We start from the raw sequence: 6,000 nt of genomic DNA, 5'->3' as shown, positions 1-6,000 counted from the left end.
ATGTCCTACTCCCCACCTCGACAGAGTAGTGTCTCAGCTGTTAGGAATAAGCGTCCTTTGGCTCAAAGGAGGGCATACACGCCACAGGCCACCCTATGGTTCTACCTGCGTGACCACGGAGAGGACATGATGAGGTGGGATGGCAAGCCTATCTTGACCCTACAGGCACGAGTGCGTGAACTGCAAGGAAGGACAATCACTCAGGGAGGTTCTTCCAGGAAAGCTGCTGCTCCAATTTCCAGTGAGCAGGTCCCCAGACAGAGGAGTAGAAGTGCCGATTTTATTTCTAAGCATAATAGAGAGACTCTTGATTCACATTAACAGAAAGTGAGTTGCAAATGCCATGATCAAGACTAGAGGGGCCCTGCCTCCAGCCAGGTGGAGGAAAGGGACAACCGGGCTTACTGGATTGTGTGGATCCAATGGCCTGGAACATCATGCACATAGGAGTATAAAGCTTTAGTGGACACTGGTGCGCAGTGCACCTCAATGCCATCAAAATATATAGGGGCAGAACCCATCAGCATCGCTGGAGTGACAGGGGGATCCCAAGAGCTAACTCTATTGGAGGCCAAAGTGAGCGTAACTGGGAATGAGTGGCAGAATCACCCCATTGTGACTGGCCCAGAGGCTCCATGCATCCTTGGCATAGACTACCTCAGGAGAGGGTATTTCAAGGACCCAAAATGGTATAGGTGGGCCTTTATTCTAGCTGCCTTGGAGACGAAGAGAATTAAACAGCTGTCTACCTTGCCTGGCCTCTCGAAGGACCCTTCTGTTGTGGGGTTGCTAAAGGTCAAAGAACAACAGGTGCCAATCGCCACCACAACAGTCCACCGGCGACAATATCGCACCAACAGAGACTCTATGATCCCCATCCATGAGCTAATTCACCAACTGAGGAGCCAAGGAGTCATCAGTAAGACCCACTCACCCTTTAACAGTCCCATATGGCCAGTCTGGAAGTCTAATGGAGAGTGGAGACTAACAGTAGGCTATCGTGGCCTGAATGAAGTCACTCCACCATTGAGTGCTGCCCTGCCAGACATGCTAGGACTTCAATACAAACTGGAGTCCAAGGCAGCCAAGTGGTATGCCGCAATTGATATCGCTAATGCATTCTTCTCAGTCCCTCTGGCAGCAGAGTGCAGGCCACAGTTTGCTTTCACTTGGAGGGGCGTCCAGTACACCTGGAATCGACTGCCCCAGGGATGGAAACACAGTCCTACCATTTGCCAGGGACTGATCCAGACTGTACTGGAACAGGGAGAAGCTCCAGAACACCTACAATACATTGATGACATCATTGTGTGGGGCAACACAGCAGAAGAAGTTTTTGAGAAAGGAGAGAAAATAGTCCAAATCCTTCTGAAAGCTGGTTTTGCCATAAAACAAAGTAAGGGGTAGGGACCCGCACAAGAGATCCAGTTCTGAGGAATCAAATGGCAAGATGGTCATCGTCAGAGTCCAATGGATGTGATCAACAAAATAGCAGCCATGTCTCCACCAACTAGCAAAAAGGAAACACAAGCTTTCCTGGGCGTTGTGGGTTTTTGGAGAATGCATATTCCACATTACAGTATGATCGTAAGCCCTCTCTATCAAGTGACCTGGAAGAAGAATGATTTCAAATGGAGCCCTGAGCAACGACAAGCCTTTGAAAAGATTAAACGAGAAATAGTTCATGCAGTAGCTCTCGGGCCAGTCCGGGCAGGATAAGATGTAAAAAATGTGCTCTACACTGCAGCCGGGGAGAATGGCCCTACCTGGAGCCTCTGGCAGAAAGCACATGGGGAGACCTGAGGTAGACCCCTAGGGTTTTGGAGTCGGGGATACAGAGGGTCCGAAGACCGCTATACTCCAACTGAAAAAGAGATATTGGCAGCATATGAAGGGGTCCGAGCTGCTTCAGAAGTGGTTGGTACTGAGGCACAGCTGCTCCTGGCACCCCGACTGCCAATGCTGGTCTGAATGTTCAAAGGAAACATCCCTTCTACACACCATGCAACTGATGCTACGTGGAGTAAATGGGTTGCACTGATCACCCAGCGGGCTCAAGTAGGAAACCCCAGTCGCCCAGGAATCTTGGAAGTGATTATGGACTGGCCAGAAGGAAAAGATTTTGGATTATCACCAGAGGAGGAGGTGACACATGCTGAAGAATCCCCACTGTATAACAAACTGCCAGAAGATGAAAAGCAGGATGCCCTGTTCACCGATGGGTCCTGTCGCCTTGTGGGAAAGCACTGGAGATGGAAGGCTGCTGTATGGAGTCCTGCATGACAAGTCGCAGAAACTGCTGAAGGAGAAGGTGAATCGAGCCGGTTTGCAGAGGTAAAGGCCATCCAGCTGGCCTTAGACATTGCTGAACGGGAAAAGTGGCCAGTGCTCTATCTTTATACTGATTACTGGATGGTGGCAAATGCCCTGTGGGGGTGGTTACAGCAATGGAAGCAAAGCAATTGGCAGCAGAGAGGCAAAACCATCTGGGCCACCACATTATGGCAAGATATTGCTGCCCGGGTAGAGAACCTGGTTGTAAAGGTACGGCATGTGGATGCTCACGTCCCCAAGAGTCGGGCCATTGAAGAACATCGAAACAACCAGCAGGTAGATCAGGCTGCCAAGATTGCAGTGGCTGAGGTGGATCTGGACTGGCAACATAAGGGTGAACTATTTCTGGCTCGGTGGGCCCATGGCACCTCAGGCCATCAAGGGAGAGATGCAACATACAGGTGCGCTTGTGATCGAGGGGTGGACTTGACCATGGATGTTATTGCACAGGTTATCCACGAATGTGACACATGCGCTGCAATCAAGCAAGCAAAGCGGGTAAAGCCTCTGTGGTATGGGGGACGATGGCTGAAATATAAATATGGGGAGGCCTGGCAAATTGACTATATCACACTCCCACAGACCCACCAAGGCAAGCGCCATGTGCTTACAATGGTAGAAACAACCACTGGCTGGCTGGAAACATATTCTGTCCCCCACGCCACTGCCCGGAACACTATCCTGGGTCTTGAGAAACAAGTTCTGTGGCGACATGGCACCCCAGAGAGAATTGAGTCAGACAACGGGACTCATTTCTGAAATAGCCTCATAGACACCTGGGCCAAAGACCATGGCATTGAGTGGGTGTATCACATCCCCTATCACGCACCAGCCTCTGGGAAAATTGAACGGTACAATGGACTGTTAAAAACTACACTGAGAGCAACGGGGGGTGGAACATTCAAGCACTGGGATACACATTTAGCAAAAGCCACCTGGTTAGTCAACACGAGGGGATCTGCCAATCGAGCTGGCCCTGCCCAGTCAGAAATCCTACATACTGTGGAAGGGGATAGAGTCCCTGTAGTGCACACAAAAAGTATGCTGGGGAAAACAGTCTGGGTTCTTCCTGCCTCCAGCACAGGCAAACCCATTTGTGGGATTGCTTTTGCTCGAGGTCCTGGGTGCACTTGGTGGGTGATGCGGGAGGATGGAGAAGTCCAGTGTGTGCCTCAAGGGGATTTGATTTTGGCTGAAAACAGTCAATGAACTGAATGGCACAATGCAAACTGCTATATAATACTGTGTGTCACCTCTGTGTTGTATCAATGATATCAGAGCACGAGCCTCCCAACCCATGGAAGATCAGCTATGAAACATGCCGTGCAGCAGTGATGGAACGATGACTGACTCGGTATGCAGCAACCCAACGCCACACATCATCTCTCCCACCCTGACAGACTGATACAACAGATGGAGCCCAGAGTCATGGACTGGGTGAACTCAATGGACATTTCAATGGACATTTTACAGGGAAGGTCCATAAACTAAGGGAACGATGTCTGTATTATGTTAAAGGATGGGAAGGGGAGGGGTGGTGGTTGGTACGGTTGTATTGCATCGTATGGGACGTGGGCATGGTGTAAATGGTATGGAATAAGGGGTGGAGAAGGTGCTGGTTTTGGCTGAGAAGGGGTTAATTCTCCTCACTGTGGGGGTTGGCTACCTTTCCATCTTCCCACACTCTGCCGCGTGGCGGGGGGGCTGGGAGGGGCAGGGCCGTGGTGTGGGCGGCTGACCCCGACTGGCCAATGGCATGTGCATTCCATACCATGTGACACCATGACCAGTATATTAAGGGGGGGCAGTGGCAGCGCGGCGTCGGGTCGGCGGGCGGCGAGCGGCTGCGGCGTGTGCGGTTTCTTTCGGCGACTCGTTCCCCCTCTCCCCTCCCTTCCCCCCTCCCCCGGGGCTTTGTGCCTCTCGTTGTTCTCCTTTACATTGCATTGCTATTGTGTTTCTTTTAATTTTAATTATTAAACTGTTCTTATCCCAACCCACGAGCGTTACCCTTCTGATTCTCTCCCCTGTCTACCGGTGGGGGAGTGAGCGAGCGACTCTGTGGGGCTGAGCTGCCGGCTAAACCACGACACCTGTGCAACAACATCCATGGTCAAGTCCACCCCTCGATCACAAGCGCACCTGTATGTTGCATCTCTCCCTTGATGGCCTGAGGTGCCATGGGCCCACCGAGCCAGAAATAGTTCACCCTTATGTTGCCAGTCCAGATCCACCTCAGCCACTGCAATCTTGGCAGCCTGATCTACCTGCTGGTTGTTTCGATGTTCTTCAATGGCCCGACTCTTGGGGACGTGAGCATCCACATGCCGTACCTTTACAACCAGGTTCTCTACCCGGGCAGCAATATCTTGCCATAATGTGGTGGCCCAGATGGTTTTGCCTCTCTGCTGCCAATTGCTTTGCTTCCATTGCTGTAACCACCCCCACAGGGCATTTGCCACCATCCAGTAATCAGTATAAAGATAGAGCACTGGCCACTTTTCCCGTTCAGCAATGTCTAAGGCCAGCTGGATGGCCTTTACCTCTGCAAACCGGCTCGATTCACCTTCTCCTTCAGCAGTTTCTGCGACTTGTCATGCAGGACTCCATACAGCAGCCTTCCATCTCCAGTGCTTTCCCACAAGGCGACAGGACCCATCGGTGAACAGGGCATCCTGCTTTTCATCTTCTGGCAGTTTGTTATACAGTGGGGATTCTTCAGCATGTGTCACCTCCTCCTCTGGTGATAATCCAAAATCTTTTCCTTCTGGCCAGTCCATAATCACTTCCAAGATTCCTGGGCGACTGGGGTTTCCTACTTGAGCCCGCTGGGTGATCAGTGCAACCCATTTACTCCACGTAGCATCAGTTGCATGGTGTGTAGAGGGGATGTTTCCTTTGAACATCCAGCCCAGCACTGGCAGTCGGGGTGCTAGGAGCAGCTGTGCCTCAGTACCAACCACTTCTGAAGCAGCTCGAACCCCTTCATATGCTGCCAATATCTCTTTTTCAGTTGGAGTATAGCGGTCTTCGGACCCTCTGTATCCCCGGCTTCAAAACCCTAGGGGTCTACCTCAGGTCTCCCCATGTGCTTTCTGCCAGAGCTTCCAGGTAGGGCGATTCTCCCTGGCTGCAGTGTAGAGGACATTTTTTACATCTTATCCTGCCCGGACTGGCCCGAGAGCTACTGCATGAACTATTTCTCGTTTAATCTGTTCAAAGGCTTGTCGTTGCTCAGGGCTCCATTTAAAATCATTCTTCTGCTGCTGCTGTGTTGCCCCACACGATGATGTAATCAATGTATTGTAGGTGTTCTGGAGCTTCTCCCTGTTCCAGTACAGTCTGGATCAGTCCCTGGCAAATGGTAGGACTGTGTTTCCATCCCTGGGGCAGTCGATTCCAGGTATATTGGACGCCCCTCCATGTGAAAGCAAACTGTAGCCTGCACTCTGCTGCCAGAGGGATTGAGAAGAATGCATTAGCGATATCAGTTGCGGCATACCACTTGGCTGCCTTGGACTCCAGTTTGTATTGAAGTCCTAGTATGTCTGGCACAGCATCACTCAACGGTGGAGTGACTTCATTCAGGCCACGATAGCCTACTGTTAGTCTCCACTCTCCATTAGACTTCCAGACTGGCCATATGGGACTGTTAAAGGGTGAGTG

This window comes from Phalacrocorax carbo (genome assembly GCF_963921805.1).
Source record: "Phalacrocorax carbo chromosome W unlocalized genomic scaffold, bPhaCar2.1 SUPER_W_unloc_2, whole genome shotgun sequence".
In the NCBI taxonomy this organism is placed as follows: domain Eukaryota; kingdom Metazoa; phylum Chordata; class Aves; order Suliformes; family Phalacrocoracidae; genus Phalacrocorax; species Phalacrocorax carbo.
This window is presented reverse-complemented; position numbering follows the sequence as displayed.